The 21,726-nt window shown below is 42.8% G+C and overlaps 1 protein-coding gene across 3 annotated transcripts in view; it reads right to left on the bottom strand.

Moving 5' to 3' along the window:
• NTNG1 (netrin G1) overlaps positions 1–15,235 on the bottom strand; it is a 305,313-nt gene extending 290,078 nt beyond the window's left edge. Inside the window, exons 1-3 of one of the 3 annotated variants that reach the window (XM_065554298.1) lie at positions 15,140–15,159; positions 14,732–14,817; positions 13,382–13,422 (exon numbers count right to left, since the gene is read on the bottom strand). The gene's annotated coding sequence lies outside the window, so the exon portion shown is untranslated. Of the gene's footprint in view, positions 1–13,381; positions 13,423–14,731; positions 14,818–15,139 lie in introns of all 3 variants that reach the window. The other 2 variants (XM_065554302.1, XM_065554303.1) reach the window with 2 other exon arrangements.
• Positions 15,236–21,726: the final 6,491 nt, after the last annotated feature.

Genomic DNA, 21,726 nt, shown 5'->3' with positions numbered 1-21,726 from the left:
GAGAGATCAGTTCTCCCGCTGCAACTCCCTTAGACTTATCCAAAATAATTTGTGTACACACACTTATACAGTCTTCTGCTGCAGCGGAGAGCCCAGCTGCCTAGTCCTTTCATTCTTAGCAGATTACATTTCCAGGACTATCTTTGCAAGAAAAAGGACTACAGATGTTCATAATAAATTAAAAAAAAAAAAAAAAAAGGAGTGATCCTTTACAGGGCCCAAGGGTCAGCAATGTCAGTAAGCAGCTCACATGAGTTCCCAACAACTCATCAGTGCATGATAAAGAAAAAAGTAAAGTGTAATTAGTACAGATTGTTTTGTAATGCTTCCCCCCACACCCAGGAAAATGGAGGCAAAGATGAAAAGTTAGGCCAGATCCTCAGCTGGTGTAAATCAGCAGCCTTCCAGTGAGGTCAATGAAGCTATACCACTTTACTCCAGTTGAAGATGTGGGGTGAAATTCTGGCTTCACTGAAGTCAACAGCAAAATACTCATTCACTTCAATGGAGCCAGGATTACACATCAGCTCATTCAGTCATTCAAGGAACATACACCCCATCTCTCTCTATCTCAGAGAATGGAGGTAGCCCTAGCCCACATATGGCGCCATGTGTGGAGGGGCAACTTTAGACTTCTATGATAAGGTCATTTACACAAGACTGGAATGCTGATACATTAGATAGTGTCCCTGAATCAAGATTGGGCTTTTCAGATTGGCAATTATGAAATTCAGTTTTGGATAACTAGATTTATGGGGTAAAATCCTGGCCCTACTAAAATCAATGGCAAAAATTCCATTGACTTCAATGAGGTCAGGATTTCACCCATAGTAACTAATTTACAGCAAGGGGCTGCCCAGTACCGGGCAGCTCAGGATCAGCATAGTGCAAAAGTGGCTTAAAATGACCTTCAGTGCCCCTAAATAACAGGGTCTGCACTGCTCCATCCCTTGAGTGTCTTTTCATTTCCCAGTGACCTTAGGAGGAGGGCTTGATGTTGAGTGTTTTTTCAATTCAATACAATTCCTTTGAGATCACAAGATGAGTGGTCTGTACCCTTCATGAACATCAGGTTTGTCCTCAGCTATAGAGAAGTATGAACATATTAGAGACATATTATTGACAGAGGCATGTGTTATGAACCTTCACTCAGGCCCTAACTCATGAAAGCATCCCTATTCAGGAAGGCACGTAAGCACATGCTTATGTCCCATTGAAATCAATAGCACATGTCGAATTGTTTTCCTGAACAAGGATCTCCTTCAGCACATGCTTAAGCACTTCCCTGAATGGAGGCCAATGAAATACCTGTAATATTGGTTGTAAATCAAATTATAAATGGTAGGACTAGTTTAAGAATCTATAAGACAAATCAGACAGATTACTGAGAGTTTCAGAGTAGCAGCCGTGTTAGTCTGTATCCGCAAAAAGAAGAACAGGAGTACTTGTGGCACCTTAGAGACTAACAAATTTATTAGAGCATAAGCTTTCGTGGACTACAGCCCACATTCCGAAGAAGTGGGCTGTAGTCCACGAAAGCTTATGCTCTAATAAATTTGTTAGTCTCTAAGGTGCCACAAGTACTCCTGTTCTTCTTATTACTGAGAGTGACATGCTGTTCTCAGAAGTGCGTAGCATGTGGAGCTATATCAAGGCATCTGAAGGGTGAAAGCATGAACCTGAGGAGTTGACTTAACTTTTTCTTGATTCAGTAGGCCATGAACTAGTATAAATGCAGTGGCATATTTACAGCATCCTACTCTAAGGGTAGGAAAAATGATGGTAACTGCTAGCAAATGTTATCTTTTAAAATAATTATTTCTGTATTTGATTAACAGAGCTGGTTCAAACAAAGGTCACCCTCTAATAGTTGACTAGAAATCTCCATCAACTATTCCCTTAACCCTCCACAAACATATATACAAATTCTGGTGACAATGTTCCTGATTCTCCACTGCCCTGAATCTTAGTCATTTACACCAATGCACAGTGGATGTAAACTGCTGCCATTCTGATTTGGTAGTGTTTTTACATCCACTTTGCACTTGTTTTAATGGCCACAAAATGTGCAGCATAATGGAACATTAAGGCCCACTGTCTATTTCCACCAACACAAATTGTGATGTTGAACCTTTCTAGCAGCCTTACCACAGGATATTGGAGCAGATGATTGAGAGACTATTGCATGTGGAGCCTAAGATTACCACTGAATGAGTCTGCAGGGTGCCCCAGATTTACTTAAACAGGTCCTGATGATTCACTATTTGTAGAGTTAACCGAACAGCGATGTCTGCTTGTAAGCGTGTGGACTCACCCCTGCAGCACCTCCTGCTGGTCTGTCAGGGAATTAGCTCAATTTCCAGCCTGGAGCACCCTCTGCAGGCCAGGGATCCACCACAACGAGGCCCCATGTCCCCCCCCCCCAAGCCCCATTTTCTCTGGCAATACCCCAACAATCTCTGTGTGTCTCTCTTCCCCAGGGAGCCCTCACCCACTACCCCCACCTCACCTCAGTCTGGGCTACTGCCAGTCCTCACCTAGCCCACTCACTGGGGCAGACTGCAGTATAAAAGCCACTTATCACAGGCAAGGGGGTTTGACCTGCTGCCGTCTTCTACCACCCAGTACCTCTTTGAGCCTGGGTGATAGACCCTGCAGCCTGGGGAGTTGCCAGGCTAGAGCTCCCCTGCCTCTTCCCCAGCCCTGCTTCACTCCCAGGTACCCTCTTACTCCCCTGCAGCCAGGCCGGTCTCCCTCCACAGCTAGAGGAGAGAATCTGCTTCTGGCTGTCCTGGCCTTCTTATAAGGCCCAGCTGCCCTGATTGGGGTGTGGCCCAGGTGTAGCTCCTTCCCCAATCAGCTTGGGCTTTTTCTCCTAGCCCTCTCCCAGGGTTGGCTTCTACCCTGTCAGGGCTGGAGCGGGTAACCACCCCGCTACACTGCTGTAAAGAAATAAACAGAGGAATCCACTTCCAGTTGGAAACAATGAACCAAATTTAGAGGTAAGTAAAGACAATATGTTGAGGAAATCTAAGTTAGTGTAGTTTATACCTTTTTTGCCCCCTCCCAGCCCAATGTACGTGTTACATCAATTTAAGATTCCCTTTAGGCTCCATTTACTTAGGGTTACCATATTTCAGCAAGCAAAAAAGAGGACGGGAGGAGCCCCGCCCTAGCCCCTCCCACTTCCCGCCCCCCCAGAACCCCCAACCCTCCCCCCGTTCCTTGTCCCCTGACTGCCCCCTCCTGGGACCCCTGCCCCTAACTGCCCCCCAGGACTCCACTCCCTATCTAAGCCTCCCTGCCTCTTGTCCCCTGACTACCCCAACCCTTATCCACACCCCCACCCCCAGACAGACCCCTGGGACCCCCACGCCCCATCCAACCACTCCCCACCCCCTGACAGCCCCCCCCAGAACTCCCAACCCATCTAAACCCCTCTGCTCCCTGTCCCCTGACTGCTCCGATCCCTCTCCGCACTCCTGCCCCCTGACAGCCCCCCCCAGAACTCCCAACCCATCTAAACCCCTCTGCTCCCTGTCCCCTGACTGCTCCGATCCCTCTCCACATTCCTGCCCCCTGACAGCCCCCCCCCCAGAACTCCCAACCCATCTAAACCCCTCTGCTCCCTGTCCCCTGACTGCTCCGATCCCTCTCCCCACCCCTGCCCCCTGACAGCTCCCCCCAGAACTCTCAGCCCCCCACCCCGCTCCTTGTCCCCTGACTGCCCCCTCCTGGGACCCCTGCTCCTAACTGCCCTCCAGAACCCCACCCCCTACCTAAGACTCCCTGTTCCTTGTCCCCTAACTGCCCCCTCCTAAGACCCCCCCCCAACTGCCCCCCAGGACCCTACCCCCTACCTGTACCCTGACTGCCCAAAACTTTCTCCACTCCCTCCCAAAAGCCCCCCCCCCCGTTTCTTGACTGCCACCTCCAGAACCTTCCTGCCCCCTGGCCCCCTTACCCTGCTGCTCAGAACAGGGTGTTGGGCTCTGTGCGAGCCGGACACGTGGCTGAGCTCCCCAGCACAACAAAACCCGGTCCCTGACCCTGCACAACAAAACCCGGTCCCTGGCCCGGACCGGGCTGCAGGGAAGAGCTGCCCTTGTATCAGCACAAAGTGCTCTCGCTCCCGTTTTGCTACGCTGCATGGCAGAAACCGCTCCCAGTTGCAAAAGGGGAGGGCTGCACTTTGTGCTGATACACTTGCTCAGAATGCAGGGCGGATCCAGCTCCTCTACAGCTGCTCCTGAGTCCAGCCCGGGACTTTCCTGCAGCCCTCCCAGCCGCTCGCTCTGCTCTGCCGGGGCGGAGGGGGGAAATCCCGGACATTTTGAGTGCTTTACAAATTCCCCCCGGACGCTATTTTTAGTACAAAAAGGAGCACATGTCCGGGTAAATCCGGACGAATGGTAACCCTACATTTACTTAGACTCACACTCACTTTTCAATGTATCCTGTAACTTATGCTGCCTTCTTACAGATCCCCTCTGAATTTGGCTCACTGAGTTTATGTTGGTGTAGAAAGAATACAAAAGAGAAGTACAGCAAAAAGCAGTTAATAGGAAGGTGTGAGAATTAGGTATTTGATTATGGGACATAAGTGCCTTTAGGGGGAGAAAGTACCCGTAAAGGACTCTTTAACGAACCAAAGAAAAGTATAAAAAGAATCAGTGGGTGGATGTTAAAGCCAGACAAATTCAAATAAAAAATAAAGCATCACTATTTGAACAGTGGGTGTGTTTAGCAATTGGAACAAACTACACAGGGAAGTGGTGGATTCTTCATCTCTTGAAGTCTTTTTGAACTCAAGACTGGCTGCCTACCTGGAAGATATGTTTTAGGTAAATATAACTTACTGGTCTTAACACAAGAGTAACACTGACATTCTATCAGAGGGGTAGTCGTGTTAGTTTGTATCCACAAAAACAACAAGGAGTCCGGTGGCACCTTAAAGACTAACAGATTTATTTGGGCATAAGCTTTTGGGTTTTTTACCCACAAAAGCTTACGGACTCCTCGTTCTTTTACTGACATTCTATGGCTTGTGTTATACAGGAGGTTGGACTAGATCATCTAATGGTCCCTTTGGGATTTAAAATTTGTGAACCCATGAGTAAGTGAAAGTGAGCTCACCTACTTTACCTTACAGCTTCCAGTGCCTTAGCATGGAAATTATACCAGGTTAGATTTCCTACACGTGAGTAAATGGACACACCGTGAACAGCTCTATCGGGGCCTAAGTGTGAGGAAGTTTAAATTACATTACCCATATGTCAAGTCTGAATTTGGCCTAGTAAGTTTATGTATACATTCAACTGCCTAGTCCAATTCTTATCAAAACTACAGATGAGGACTATTTTGCTAGGGACTTAGTACTTCATGCACCCATTTTCAACATTAAATGATTTTCTACATGATACCAGGGAGCCTCACATCATTCATTGTTCAGGTAAAAACTTTAAAGTGCAACAAGCTTTAAAGTATAAAAATATTTTAAAACAGGAGGAGTAGACTGCTCAAGCAATTGCTAAGGGAGCTTTTAACTTCTAAGTGGCAGGTTGGAGGCCTTCCCAGATGAGTAGTGATAGAAAATTAGTACCATGTGATAGCTGATTGCTGACCTGCATGTGAAATAAATAGGTTCCTAGTAGACAGGCATCCAGCTGATAAAACCAGCTACCAGAATTGGCACCAACACCCCTGCTAGTCTCAGAAGAAAGGAAAGGATTGAATAGGCATGATGATTGAACTATCCTCTTGCCCTTAGACTTGACCCCTCCAGTTCACTAGCAAGGCACAAGTAGGACAGGTAGGGGACAAGGATGGCATTACACAGGAAACTTCCACCATTTTTGTACTTGCCATACACACCTTCCAGACCACCAAGTATCTTTTAGCCATTACTGAAAATCACTCTGAATAAGACCAATAAAATGAAATTCTATAGACAATCATTTTAGCTAATTGTGTTCCACAGCTTTAGTTTGCTTTGAATTTTTCAAGTTTTTGTTTAAATGAGTCCATCCAGGCTTATGAAGAAGAGCTACCCTTCTCTCTGGCAGGAGATCAAAGCTTCTGGGGAATTCTGGACTTTAGTCCATTGGAGAAGAACATATTTGCACTCCCTTGGCTTGGCACAGTATAGACACTACACACATCTTGCATGGGCTGGCTGATTTCTGACTGAATTAACAACCAGGTGTGGAGCCAATTTCAGCAGCTTCCATGGCACTGCCTGCTCTGGAAATATTTTTCATTTGAAACTGAACAGAGCAGTAAGATGAGCATAAATGCAAATGAGAATGATGATGAATTCTCAGAGAGCTCTTACTTCAGATTTTTAAGGTTATTATGGTATTAAATTGACATATGGTCAGGATGTAGGAAACATTCTAAATATACCTCCCCTCCTCCAGTTAAAATGAACTCTTCTGGCTACAATGTTTGTACGTGGGGGGAGAAGGATGGGGGAATAGAAAGAGAGACTACAAGAGTTAGTTGAGGCGCTTTCCAAAGAAAATATAGTATCAGCTACTTTGAGATTAAACTGATTAGCTCTCTTATAATCGCATCTCAGCTGATGAACCTTGAGATCTTAAATCTGTAAGAGTCCTTTCTAGCTTTTTTGTTTCATTCTTTAAGTAGATTAAAAGGGTGATCCTTAAGCTGTGCAAACCACCTGTTGTTTGGGCCCCTAGCTAATATTGCTTTTGATGCAATACTTTGATAGCTCAGGAGTTTGATTTTCAGCAGGCCTACCTATCTGTGTACCTGAACATTTTGCATGTATAGAATATTCAGAGCACTATGCACCTCACAATTTCCAACAGCACACTTAGAAGGCCCTTTGAAAAATTGGGCCTTTCTTTCCAGCTGACCCAATATTCCTCTCTGTCTCTCACTTGTTCAATTCCCTTTTAAAATCCATCAATAGCGACACTGATTTCATTGCTATAGATGTCCCTTGCTCGGAGATGTCTCTTACCATCTGGGTATTCCCAGATTTAAAATAAACCCTTCCACCTGTACACTCAGTTCATCAGAGATCATGGCTAACTGAATGCTTGGGACCAGCAGAGAGGCATCTGAGGCCTGCAGCCCAGATCCTCAAATGTTTTTAGGTGCCTGACTCCCATTGAGCTCCTGTAAATAAAGGAAGAGGTTTATAGATGTTTTCTGAGAATTACTGGTACAAGTTTAGCCTCCAAATCCATACAGAGTATGACCCTGGTGCATCAGCACATAAACATCATCCATGGCAGTCACAGTCTTCTGCTTCGCATGCTCGCTGTAAGTAACAGCATCTCGGATCACGTTCTCCAAAAATACCTTCAGCACTCAGAGTCTCTTTGTAAATGAGACCTGAAATAAGCTTCACACTCCCTTGACAAGCCAAACGGCGAATAGCTGGTTTCGTAATGCCCTGGATATTGTCCCTCAACACCTTCCTATTGCGCTTAGTGCCTCCTTTTCCTAGGTGAAAGGCAGATCCACTGGAAGGGGAAAGAGAGGGAAACAGAACAGCCAGTCAGTGGCAGGCTGGGCCAGCCAAGCAGTCATACTAAAACTGTGACAAAATCCTAGTTTGACAATCTGCTGGGACATTGTGGCAGCCACTTTAAATTAGGATGCATTCCTGAAAACCACACTGCCTGGTCATCCTACTCAACTGTCACTCATTACAAGTGAAACTCCTAAATTTAGACCCACATACAACATTCCATATGAATGTGGGATCCTCTAGTTATTTTTAATTATTCACAAACCTGAGGTGATAAAAAAAGGTTATTTTCTATAAAATATGAGTTAACTGCCCATCATTCTGAATTTCCTGAACACCTTTTCTTGTCTCTCTCAGACTTCAATATGGCAAACCATTTAAGGAATTTCTTAACTTTATGCAGACGGGACTACTTTAATGGGACTACTCAAGTGCTGAGAGTTAAGCATATGCGTAAGTGCATTGTTTGACTGCGCCCATCTACTCTATATGTAGAGAGATTATGACGAAAAACAAATATGAAGAAATACAGAAGTATTTTCATCCACAATAAAAACTCTCTAAACCCACTAAAATGAAGTCCTTCTTATTAATCCATTTACCCTACCCCCTTGGAGAAGCCTGTGAGAATAGATAAGCTTTGCAGCATGACTTGAAAGTTGAAAATCCAGGTGAATAGCAAGCACGCAGGTCCCTGAGTCAAGGGATCTTGTATTGAAAATACCCTGTCATTATTAGCTTTCTCATGTTTAATCGTGAGAAGCTGGTAAATCCTTTTCTGATGTGTTGTGCATCCAATATTCTTCACAAGCTTCTTTGCATTTCTCAGATAATTTAATACTCTTTCGGTCACAATATTTTCCAATGTACTATGAATACATTCTCAGAATGATAGTTGCATATGGCTTCTGTGTCCTCCCTTTGAGTTAGATGGTTTGGGAGAACCACAGATTCATTATAAGCATGTTTTGTGCTATGGAAATTAACTAAAAAAAAAAAATCAAGCATCAATTTATCAGCACATTTCTGACTGTGGAAGGATGATTACCAAGAAACATCTGTAAACATGTGGCCATTGTTCTTGATGAATCTGTTCCTTCATATCACCTGACAAGGAGTGAGGAGGTCACTGAATTAGAGTATGGATGAATCACTTCTGGGTGCCCCTAGTTCTAACCTCTAGTAATCATCATTCACATACAGTACAGCATAACTGAATATTTTATATTGGGAAATGATCAGCGGAATTAGCATTTGTGGTACTGGGAATGGCTCAGTAGAAAAATAATTGCCTGAAAAAGGTATCCACATGGGTGGTTTAATTGACAAAGTGCAGGACGAAAACAGAATAGATTATAGTTATGAGAAGCAAATTTTATTGGTTATGGTAGCAGTGGATGACAAATGGATTAATCACCAGGTTCCTGACACTACAACACAGAACAAGTGAACAGCATAAGAGTTCTTCAATACTCAGCCTATTGTGCAGTTAGCCATATAGCAACCATATTTCTGACTGCTCGAGACATGACTCTTATTGACTACTACAAGCCATCTTAAAGCTGAATTGTAGGAAACAATCAGCATCTTGATAAATAAACTATCAAGAAGCACAAAGATCGAGATAAACTCCTGTATGGCATGATTCCTGTACAATCTCATAGAGCACACACTTATGGCAGGAAGCATTCAAAATGTAAGCCTTCCATGTACTTGTTTTGCGTGGTTCTGTATTCACTGTTCTTTTCTAAAAAGGCATATAGGCATTATAAACAAATCTTTTAATCTTGGAGAATACAGTTTATATTAGGACATTTAAAGTGCCCTTATTTGTATACATTTGCAGAGCATAAGGGTTCAGTTTAGCTTTGGAATCTTGGTCCTTGTCTACACTGGAATTTTAGTCCCTGGTGTTGTTACATTGCTGTAGCTGGTCCATAAAGTCTCCAGCCAAGCACCTTCTGCTGTCCCTACTCCAGGATCTCCCACCTCATGAATCCTCAGTTCCCCACTCAGTGAAGATGTAGAAAAAAGGAGAGCTCTGGGGGAGGTGAGCTCCTCTAAAGCTACAGATATCAGGGGTATTTTCTCTCTGATTTTAGCACAGGAGAGGGAGTTGCACTCTCTCACTCTCAACTTCTGTTAATTCCTGGAGAAGAGACACAGCTACCAGCAGCGCAGGGTTGCCATAGTTGGCTGAGAGGTCTGGGCTGCAATGTAGGTGATGGCCATTATAGTACTATTGAAGAGTGCCCTCAGTCAGAACCTGTGAGCAGCAGCAGCTGGAGGCAACCACTTCATTCAATGTGCACATGTTGGGCTGAGAGTGCAACTGTACTCCAGCCAGATGGACCAGCCCATCAGGCAATTACCTGGTCACCTGGAATGGCGCCCAGTGCAGGTCTGCCTGCCCCTGTTGACTAAATTCATATTAAGTTGAAAGAGAGAGGGACTTGGCCACTACTAATTCTGTATACAATTTTTAGTATAAAGTTTAGTATACCTTATATTATTACTGTGTGCTCAATGAATAACTGCAGTAACCTATTTCCCAACCTTCCTACTCCCCAAACCAATAGACATTACTGATGTGCTATTAACCAGGTATTCACCATTTTTTACAATATACTTAATGAGGGCTTTGTCAGTGGGTTTGCATTATACTGCAAGAATAATCAGGACCCACTCAGATCTCAGTGCTTCTTCTAAATACATTATTCAATTTTAGTATGTTGATCTTTAATAGTTGCATGAGTACTAAAATCCCAATTATTTTATTTTCAAGTCTTACTTTATACTTACATTAATGCTGAGTAAACAATTTCCCCCCTTCTTTTATTTTGACCTATTAGTCCACATGGCTCTTGTCTTATTCAGTAGTAATCTCCTCAAATAAGTCAGTAAATAAAACCTCTCCTCAGCAAGAACTCTTCATTGCATCTTATGAGCAATTATACTGCAGCTGAGTGGCATTATATTACTAAGTACTGACACACAGATATGACAGCCTCACAGGAGAAAGAAAGAGCTCTTGAGTACATAAAGAGTGCTAAAGAAAGGTAGACTTTTGTGAATTACTAGTCCCTGTTCTTTAGATGGCAATAGCTATATTTCTTGTTGCACTAAAATATAAGAATACAGACCCATGAGAACAAAAGTGATTGCAACTGTATTTAATGCAGCTATTTGCATATTCTAGATGATAAAAAGATCAAATGAGACTTCCTTTAGTTCAGTATAAAAGGATTTTCAATATTGTAGTCATTAATTTTGTACTTTCCATAAAATACTCAGAAGTCAGACAATTTATCTTCATGTCAAAGTATCGCTAGAAATTAGCTGCAGCCTCATTGGAGTGATTATTAGTAATGCAAGGCAAATAGAAGCTATTGAAAGTTGTAGGAAAGTTTGAGAGTTACCTGTATTGAGGCCAGAACAGAAAAGGAGAATTATTTACTAGATCTAAAAAAGGAGGAGGATAGTGTAAGAAATAAGTGGCCAACTAGGTAGTCATGGCTCACTCTATACAGTGTGGCCATTTTGGAATTTCCCAGGGATAATGACATTAGATGGCGGATCCTCCTGCTCCAGAAGCACAGGCCCCTAGCTGCACAGGGCTTATAACACACAATTGAGCGGTTCTGGCCCTATCCACTAGAGGGAATTGCAACACATACACATTTTTCAGTGAATTACAATATTAAAGGCAGCTTCCCCTGAAGAAGACATGAAAACTGAAACTCTGGGGAACAAACCATGGAAAGAACTGGAATTGCACAACTGGAAATCACATATTTTTGCAGAAAACAGACTTCATCCACAGGCATGGCAGCCAGAATATTTCACCAGATTTAGAGATTTCACTAATGTGAATTATGCAGTTTTGATTATGTGCTGCCGAAAGCAAGTTTGATGTAATTCAAAATCATGGTAGTGAGTGTTTTGAAGAAAAACTGTTTTAAATCTAAGGATTAAAGTATGGAAAGCAGAATTGCTTGATGACAGCCTCATTCTGATATTTCAGACCTGTATAATGGTGCCCCATCCCATGGGCACATGGCTGATTTAAATCATTAAAAGCAGTCATTAACAATGAAATAAGCTCTTCAAACTATAGACTTAATAACACCAATTAAATAAAGTCTTAAAATAAAGACTTAGTAGCTATTACCAGGGCTGGCCTTACAGGTGGGTAACATGGGTGACCACCCAAGGTCCTGTGGTTGGGGAGGGTGGGGGAGTCATGGTCAAGAAGTAGGGTAGACCTGGGGTGCAAGGCCACAGAATGGAGCTTGAGGCAAAGGGTGGGGGGGAGAAGCCCAGGGAGGCAGCAAGGGCCTGGGGTTCCAAAATACAAGTTTGCGTTCTTCCCTAAGGCCGGCCATGGCTATTAAACTGATGTACTAGTAAGACAAACAAAGCCATGACCAAACAGATAGTTCTTAGGCTCAAACCTGGAACATGCCAAACTTAGACTCTTGCAGATATAAGAATTACATAGAGAAAGTAATGCCAATACTAAAATTGGAAGAAAATTATCTTTTGCTAAGTGGTATATTAAAATTAATGCCAATTTTACTTCCAAGCAGAAATTAACAACTAAAATACTGCCTCACCAGCAGAGGGTCAGGCTACCACTAACACAGAAACCCATGTTTGAGGGGGAGAGAAAAGACGGGGTTCAAACCTCAAGTAAGGTTTGGTTAAAGCTTCACACAAAAGGTTCAATTCATTGCATATTTTAGACAAAATGATTCGCCCATCACCCCAGCAGTGCCATTCAGGAGTGAAAGCACATGTGAATTAAAAAAAAATACAGTTGGCATACTGATAAACAAACCTTTTGTCTCAAAGCTCCTATGATAGAGAAGACCATGGGCCAGATTCTTGGCTGGTGTAAAACGATTTAGCTTTATGGACTTAAAGGGAACTATGCTGATTTACACCAGTCACAGGTCTAGCACAGTATGTCAATGGATGCTTAGCATTATCTTTTCCTCCCTAGTCATAATTTTAGTTGGAAAAATACTTTACTGATGTTAAAGTGAAAAAACAAAGAACAGGACAACAGTGAATGACAAAGCCAAAACCAAACCTCTAGGACAATCAACTGCTGGACAAAACACAATCTTACAGAACAATCAGGTCATCTTTTGTCTTGTATTTTAAGGCACAAAAGAACATCTAATTGTTTATTTTTTATTCTTGATTTACCAAGGTAAGTCCTTTATAAAAAAACTTCTATGCAACTTGCTCTGTTAAGATCTAAATACTGATTTTAGTACTATTGTGCCATAAGCAGGTAACTGTTCCTAAGCAATTTTTCTAGGTGCATTGTACATGTTCAAAATAATTTCCATTCGGATGTTACAAAAAAATCACAAGTCTACAGACAGGTTGAGTGTATAATTTCTAAAGTGAATTTAACATTCTTTTCTATTGCCATTTTCTCGTATGAATGTGTACAATACTCACCATGTAATTGAAGCATATGTATATGTTGATCACTTCTAGAGTATATTGTTGCTGAATGAAACTAATATGGTGGTATAAATTCAATATTTATTCCTTTATTTTTGCCTACTCCTTAAATTCCCTTGACCTGCTATATAGCTGACACTTGCAAGACGCTATTCTGAATGAAGTTTCTACATATGACTATTTCAAGAGGAGAGTGCTTTCATGTTTAGTGATTTCATATCTATTCCTTTTCCAGCATTTAATTAAAATTTAGCTCACCAAGATAAGTTTGACTGACAGAATCTCATTTGTTCCCATGAGGCACTCAAGTGACAGCATGTATATATTTATATATGTGATATCCATACATATACTACTACTAAATGCTGGGAAAACAACAAAAACAAACTTGGTTACCTCTTTCCCTCCAAAACTTTGAGGTTTGCAAAACAAGGCATCTGAAAAACAAAAGATTTGCAGTAGTATTGATGGGTTGAATATATTCCAGAATGGAAAAGGCTTGGGAACAGGTGTAAATGGGTTTCATGCATTCATATACCCCCACTCTGAAATGAAAGACCTTTGGGGTAAATATAGGCCCCAGTCCTGCAAGCTACTCCACATGGGTGCAGATGGGTTAGTGGTGGTCAGTTACTGGTCTGGGGCCAGAGGATTCAATCTTGCAACTGATGTGCACAAGAGGAACTTGAACCTATTTAGAGCCATGTCAAAATCAGTGGAAGCTCCATGCTTGCGGGGATCAGACTACAGGATTGGGACCATCAATTAAATTGAATACAAATTACTTATTGTATAAAATATATTAATAGTTTGCATTTCATAAGTCTGAGATCATCTTGAAACAGAGGGGAAGGGTTTTGTTTGGTTTAAATGTTCATGTCAGCTGTGTCAGTAATAAATCATTTACACTTTTTTTTTTTTCCTTTTACAATGGGAGGGACAACTTTCATCATGGTAACACTTTATATTCAGGCTGTTTATAAGCTTTTATCTTTTTATATATTATATTACACACCACCACATTATATGCTGCAGTTAATAAAGGTGTATTTTGCCTTTCACACATCAAATGTTATTATGAACAAAAGCTAAAGAAACTCTTTAAATTGAAGTGTCCAAATCCAATTTCTCCATCATCAGCATCAGCATTAAGTTCAGAAAAGAACTTAAGAGAGCCAGAGGATACAATATTAGGTATGAATGCATCTGGAAAGATAGATTGTGGCCTTTCCTAAAATAATACTGCAACAAACTTCCAAGTCCAGGCCCTGATCCTGAGAAGATGAATGTGTCCCCAGGCCAACCAATGGGCTGAATTAGCGGTTTAGTTTTTCTTTCTTTCCTGGAGTTGTGCTTCTTTCAGTATAAATTGCTGAGGAGATGGTGGGAGAAGAGATCTTGCCCCAGGAACCGAAGTCTGATGGATATGCGTTCTCCTTCACCATTGGAAAGACATGGCATGCCTTATCCAAGTGGGTTTCTTTGGTGACAGTATAGGGAGGGCAGAAAAAGTTGAGCCTTTGACTTGGGGTTTCCAACCAGGCTGAAAAACCTAAGAGATTTCTTTGGCCCACAACACAGTTGGTTTAAATTTTTTGTCAGCTAGGAAAAGCCATGCCCTTATTTAGACATTAGAGAACACAGTATGATCTTACTATGGCATCATATTTCTCCTGAGCCCTATAGATAGGAAAGGGAGTGTCAGAACCAGCATTTCAAAGCAGTTATTAAGAAGGTAGTACCCACCTCCTGCCATGAGCAGGGAATATTCTTGGTTTTCTGACCTTCCAGAGTATTCTCAGAAATATAAATAAGTACATCTCTTAGCTCACCTACATCAGGAATTAAAAGTTACATTAATTGCAAAACAGTTAATATTTGCTATTTAGAAATTCTCATTCCTAAACAGTAATGGGTCTAAGAGAGTAAGCTAACCCAGAAAAGTTTCTTCTGAGCTAACTGATAAAGGCAACATTTCTAGGATATGGGATCCTTATTTCTGACTCTGAAGGGTTAATTATTTAGTAAACAAGAAGCCACTAAAGAATTCTTGTATGTTTCGTAAGTCATCTCACATTGACTTTAAATATTTTGCTTTGTTTTAAAAAAACAAACCACCTAGCTGAACCCAGTCATTTTTCTTTGCTTTCTTACCATGCTAATTCTGTTTCCTCCCCTCTGGAAGTCCCGCAGCTGCACTGGGGAGAAGGGGATTTGAGGAGCCCAGCCCATGCCAACACAGCTGCCCCGTGTACAGCTCCCTGTGTGAGGCTGCGTCATATGCCAATTAGTTCACGTGCTGTTTGAATATTGCATAGCCCCATAAGCCTCAGTCAGTGGCACAAAACTGTGCGGCTGGGGAAGAGCACGCGGGTGTGAGGGGAAGCTGGGGGCTGTCTGGGGCCAGTGAAGTGGGTGGGGAGGGCACTCAGGGAGCTAGATGCCGGTTGGCCGGGCACTACCATGCCTGGGCTGGCAGGCGTGGAGGGCATTAGCTGCCTAGGTGTGTGGGATGGTGTTTGTGCTGGGGGAGCTTAGGGTAGGTCGCTGGAGGTTGAAGGAACCTGGGGCCGGTGCTGGAGTTCTCACAAACTGCCGCCGCCGCCGCGTCCCAGGGGCTCCTTCCCGGCTGTGAGCCAGCTGCGGGGGAGTCAGACTGGCTGCCCCCTCAGCAGGTGCCACATGCGCCCCACGTGGCCAGTAGGTGCAACTGCAGAGAAATGCCTGCAGCCGGCTAACACCTGAGCGGGCCGCGAGAGCGATCCTGGGGCAGAACTGAATATCCTTGCTGCGATCTGGCCCGCTTTGAATCCTGTCCTACCCAGTGGCCACTGCCTGCGGCGGAGAAGCAGCGCCGCGAGGGCACAAACCCACAAACTCACTGCTATGAAGTTTGCGGGAAGGCTACTTTTCCTTCACCCCTCACGGATCTCCCGAGTACCCAATGTGACTCCTGGAGCTGTACGCCGAACAGCCATGCCATGTAAATAATAAATTAAATTAAAGGAGATATCCTGTTTCTTAGAACTGGAAGAGACCCTGAAAGGTCATGGAGTCAAGTCCAGCCCCCTTGCCTTCAGGACCAACTACTGATTTTGCCCCAGATCCCTAAGTGGCCCCCTCAAGGATTGAACTCACAAACCTTGGGGTTTAGCAGGCCAATGCTCAAACCACTGAGCTATTCCTCCCTCTAACACCAAGTAGGTATTTTATCCCTAAAGGGCTCCGTCCTGTGAAGAAGTAGAGGCGAGATTGCACTTAAATTATACACTAAATAGTTCCAATATTCAATCCCAACAATAAAGGAACCTTTTTATACATGCAATACCGCGCAGACTATTCAGGTGAGAATAATTTATTATGGTAATTACGGCATAAACCAACATGTCAGCAGGTAGCTGTTTAAATTGCGCCCCCCTCCCCACTCCACTCTTCTCAAATCTCTGGGGAAATCACTGGACGAAATGACCCCTCTGCCTTTCATAATCATCAGAAACATAATGCTATACATGAACACTTTGCTGTGTGATGAAACAATTCTCATCTGCGGTGATCCTGGAGCTACACAAGGTCAACGGGTGTTCTGGTAACTAGGCTTACTCTTACCAGCCCATGACATTAATTAATAATACCCACACACTTTTCATCAGCAAAATTGGAATAACATTTATGCACATAATTATGAGTCGTTTGTTTTCTAATGCTTTGACAGCCATAATTTTTACTTTGCATGCACCTCATTTTACTTCACCAACCATAAGATACAGTACAGGGCTTTATTTTTAGTGGCAAAGATGTTTTAGATTACATTATGACATTTTCTGACCCACATTTGTGCTTTCAGGCTTACCTGGGCTCTGTCAACAGCACATTTTAGAAACAGTGCAGTGTTAAAGCTTGCCGCTAAACTGTAGTGTAAAAAAGTCTCCTGAATATTGTTAAGCTGATATTGATGCCTGTGAAAGGTGTCAAAATAACAGAACTGGAGGTTGAAGTACTCACTATATTCACTGAACAGGCACAGCTTTGTCGAGATCCTCTTCACCTCAACTGTATGCTTCAGCTCTGACCTGAATAGTCTTTTTCTAGCAGTTCATTCTCCATAGCAATTTAAGGAGCATGCAGAACTTCCACTGACTTCAGAAGGTGCTCAGCACTTTGAAGGATCAAGCCCTCAGTCCCTAGCCTCTCTGCAGAGACTGCTGGCAAGGGTGCAAACTGGGATGGTGTTTTTTATGATGTGGTTTCTTGCTCGCTGGGAACTGGATTGAGACCATCAACTCATTTCACATAGGCCACCAAATAATTTTCAAATGCTGATGACTTTCTTTCACTGCCAGTTAGCGATGGAATACATCTGTTTTTGTGACACAACAAAATACTAAATGTGCCTATTCATTTACAAAAATGTATGTGAATATGAATGCTGTAAGCAACTGAACAATCATGGATAGGGTAAGGGACCCAGTGGGGTTCTCTGCAAGAGAGAGGAAGTGGTTGATGGGTTAATCCCACCAAAGAGGAGAGGAAGAATTCAGAGAGCAGGTGGAGGACTGTAGCTGCAGAGAACTTAACAGGACCATGGCCACTAGGCACTGGCCATTATAACTATTTTCTATTCAAGTAATGTCTTTCGGTTTCAGTATGGTTGAATATGAACACTTGCTTAATGACAACATTCATGTAGAGAGCTGCTACAAATGAAAGGTTTATCATCTGTACTATGAACCTAGAGAACCTGTTAATTTGAATTGAAAATTTCTATCTCCCATTGTCAGCAAATGATGAAAGAACTTGTTTGCATAAAATAAGAACCAGTTGAAGAGCTCTACCAAAATATTTTTAGAGTTCCAGAAAGTTTGATCAAACGGTTTTATGAAGTAGTTTTACATTTTGCATGTGTCTGTGGTTTTAGTCATGCTCAAGATTGGAAGTCCTGAAGGATGGTTCTTCTCAGAGGGTTCCCTTTCCAGTACACCAGCAGTGCTACTAATCTCTACATGGGCCCATATGACAAGATTTCTAGCCCCATTTTGCACATATAAGAGCTTTAGATAATACAGGTAAATACCTAGATATTTAGCTGTTTCTCCAAACAGAACCTCCCTGGCATGTGGAAGGGATACATATGCTCCATCATCCCTTAGGATAGTGAAGCTTGCCAGAGCTAGCCAGCTCTGCTGTCATTGTAGACAGGGCCGGCTCCAGGCACCAGCCTGGCAAGCAGGTGCTTGGGGCGGCTGCTCCGGAGAGGGGCGGCACGTCCAGGTATTCGGCGGCAATTCGGTGGACGGTCCCTCACTCCCGCTGGGAGCAAAGGACCTCCCGCCGAATTGCCGCCGCAGATCGCGATCGCAGTTTATTTTTTTTTTTTTTGACTGCTTGGGGCAGCCAAAACCCTGGAGCCGGCCCTGATTAGAGAGAGAGATGAGAGATAGGACTTAGGCCTGGTCCCCACTAAGTCCCCACTTCGGACTAAGGTACACAAATTCAGCTACATTAATAACGTAGCTGAATTCAAAGTACCTTAGTCCGAACTTACCTCGGGTCCAGACGCGGCACGGAGGCTCCCCCGTCGATGCCGCGTACTCCTCTCGCCGAGCTGGAGTACCGGCGTCGACGGCGAGCACTTCCAGGATCGATCCCAGAACATCGATTGCCTGCTGCCGGACCCTCCGGTAAGTGAAGACGTACCTATAGTCTGACCAGCTGTCTGCCACTCTCCACCCTCCTAGTGGTGACTTGCCCAGAAGAGTGCTATGAGGAAGAAGTGCCTGTAATCCCTGGCATTTAGGAACTGTGATTATTCTTGGCCATGTCGACCCCTTTACCTCTACAATCCGGGAACAATCTAGTACATTGTGCAGGAAATGGACTAAATAGTTAAAGAAAATGGTTTCTTGGCAACAGCCTTCTGTGATTGGAATTTTATTATGTGTAATTTCTTCTTGTGAAACAAACCAGCTCTCCTGATATTTGACAGCTTTGTCATTATGCCTTGTGGAAACATGCTGCCCCTTATACTTATGTCCTGACAGGGTAAAATTAGTATGAGAGTAGATGAGTAAAGCAAGAAAGTCAAGTGTGTTAGGGATTGAGAGCTGTAGATTTTTGAGATTTCAAATAAAAATCATCTGTAAAACTGTGCAACCAGTAACATAAACACTAGAACACATAGAAATGGACAAGTTCCTCTTTCTGCCTGATAATATTACACATGCAGATCCTGAGTTTCAGTAAAACTGCTGTGACCATTCTTGCGGAAGGGTATATGCCAGAGTCTATACATCTTGCAAATGATCATTGTGAAAAAACAAGGAACCTCCATAGGCAGTGGTTAGGAGAGTCCCTGGCAGTATGGTTACTTCCACCAGAACTGTCTTGATAGGGCCTGGATGGAGAAACAGGGTGTGCTGCAGCCAGTGCAGAGGCTTGGGCTCTGTACACAGATGAGCAACAGTGTTACTGGAAGTAAGGGTGGTGAGGGTTCTGCCACACCCCCTGGCTTGAAGTAGTAAAAATACCAAATACATGGTTTCCATCATTAGCACCTCCACTGTAAACATTGTTGCAGCACCTCTGATGAGCAATGCCTCCAGTAGATCTCTGAGGATCCATGGGTTCTGGGAGCTGGTCAAACTGACTGCTTGCAATGTGGAGGAAAAGAAGGGAAAGTGAAGTGAAGGACAACTACAGAATGATCTGGTGCAAACTGAGCTTGTCGTCACTATGGAGCTAAATTGGTGCTGCTGCAATTGATACAATGGCATCAATTTAGCGGGTCTAGTGAAGACATGATCAATCGATGGGATAGCACTCTCCCATCAATTTCTGAACTCCACTTCAACGAGAGGCGGAAGCAATGTTGGTGGGAGAGCGTCTCCCGTCAACATAGCATAGTGGTAAATAAATCTAAGCTACGTTGACTTGAGTTACGCTACTAACGCAACTCAAATTGCATAGCTTAGATCGACCGGCAGTGGTAGTGTAGATCTGGTAGTGAGAAGGACATGATGTCATTTTCTTCTGCCGGGGTCAGGTTTATCCATGGGAAGGAGCAATCTGACCCAGAGCACCTCCTGTTTTTTTTTTTTTTTCCCTAACTAGCATATCACACTATTTTTTTTGTCAGCCTGATGTATATGGACTCATGTGACCAAGATAATAGTTTTCTTTTTCAGAGCCTTGAATTCCCATTGAATGAATTTGATAAGTTCAGTTTAAAGCCCCAATGGACAATAATGTATATCTTCCAAGTAATGTATAATTCTATCCCTTTGCTGAGGAGAGGCCTAGGATCAACGCTATCTAGAAATTAATTAATAATTTGTCCCTGGAGGATGATTCCTGTTGGACAACGTGGAGGTCAATGTAAAGAAGATTGCACTAGTGACCTTTCTAATATTTTCACCCTTTATGTTAGGGGGCTATCATCTCTGGGGATGGTTTGTTAATCACTTGCCTGTGCTAGGTTCAGTTTATAGATAAAATAAGACTTTGTAATGATTATGTCTCATTCACATTTAAACACGCATTGAACAAACTCAAACATTTTAATTGCATATGTTCTCATTACATCTTACTCTGGTGGTTTTTCAGTGTAAAGACTAATCCTCACTGTTGGGGGTATATGGAATTCAAAGGTTGTGAAATTAAATGGGGTCAACCACTTTTAGCTTTTAAGATTGTATATTTGAAACCAGTTAAAGAATTCCAATGACTACAAACTAGAAAACAATTAGAATTGTGATTTTCAATATGCTTTCCCCCACAATGTCAGTTAACCCCACATGTGCAACCGGGGTAAGGAATTAAATGTAACTCTGCATGGAAATTCTAGTTTTTCTTGTATTAAAATCTGTACTATTCCTCTCCCATACATCTCTTGATAAATTACTGAATTATCACTCATGCTGAAATAAATTCTCCTTAATCTGTGATGGTGAATAGCACATATTGACAATTCTATTTGTATAAGACCTAAGACCAATTTCTATTTCTAGTGTAAGTAGAGTCACTGGAAGGTATGGCTGAAGAGCCCACCACCTGACATTCACCCTAACTGAAAGCTGGGTTTCTGGAAAATTGTGCATGAAATGATGACAGATGATGAAACTCAGCAATCCATTGGAAGTTGAAGTTGAGGAGGTGGAACAAAAAGCAGGATCTGCTGAGCACCCAATCCAGTGCAGCATGTGAGAAAATCCATGTTTGGGGGACAGGGCAATCTATGGAGGGTCTGCCAACTGTTGATGAGGCTAAGGAAGGTCAAGAATAAGGAAAGATGACAGTGAGTAATCCTGTAGTTAACATTCAAACTAAAACTGGCACTCAAGGCCACACCCAATCCATTTATTAGAGAAGCATCATGATCTAGTCATTAGAGCTTGAGACCAGGATGCTGGAGACTTAGGTTCTAGTTCCAGGTCTGCTTCTGACTCTGAATAATACTACTGTACTTAGTTCACTACATCACAGGAGTGTTGTGTTGGATTAGTTAACATGTATAAAGTGTCTGAATGCATAAGTCATTGTTTAAGTACGAAGTTCTATTACGGTTATTGTTTGGAGGAAATGGATACAAAATATTGCTCTTTGTCTAAAGAACTGGAACAGCATCTTTTAGATGGCTGGAGCAGAAAAAGAATACGACATATAACAAATGCTAAATAGCAACTACTCTGAAACCCAAATACCCTTGTTCACGTGTGAATCCAGATATTAATATGAAGAGATCTTCC

This window comes from Chrysemys picta, chromosome 8 (genome assembly GCF_011386835.1).
Source record: "Chrysemys picta bellii isolate R12L10 chromosome 8, ASM1138683v2, whole genome shotgun sequence".
NCBI lineage: Eukaryota > Metazoa > Chordata > Testudines > Emydidae > Chrysemys > Chrysemys picta.
The sequence above is the reverse complement of the archived record's forward strand: the minus strand, read 5'-3'. Positions and strand labels throughout refer to the sequence as shown.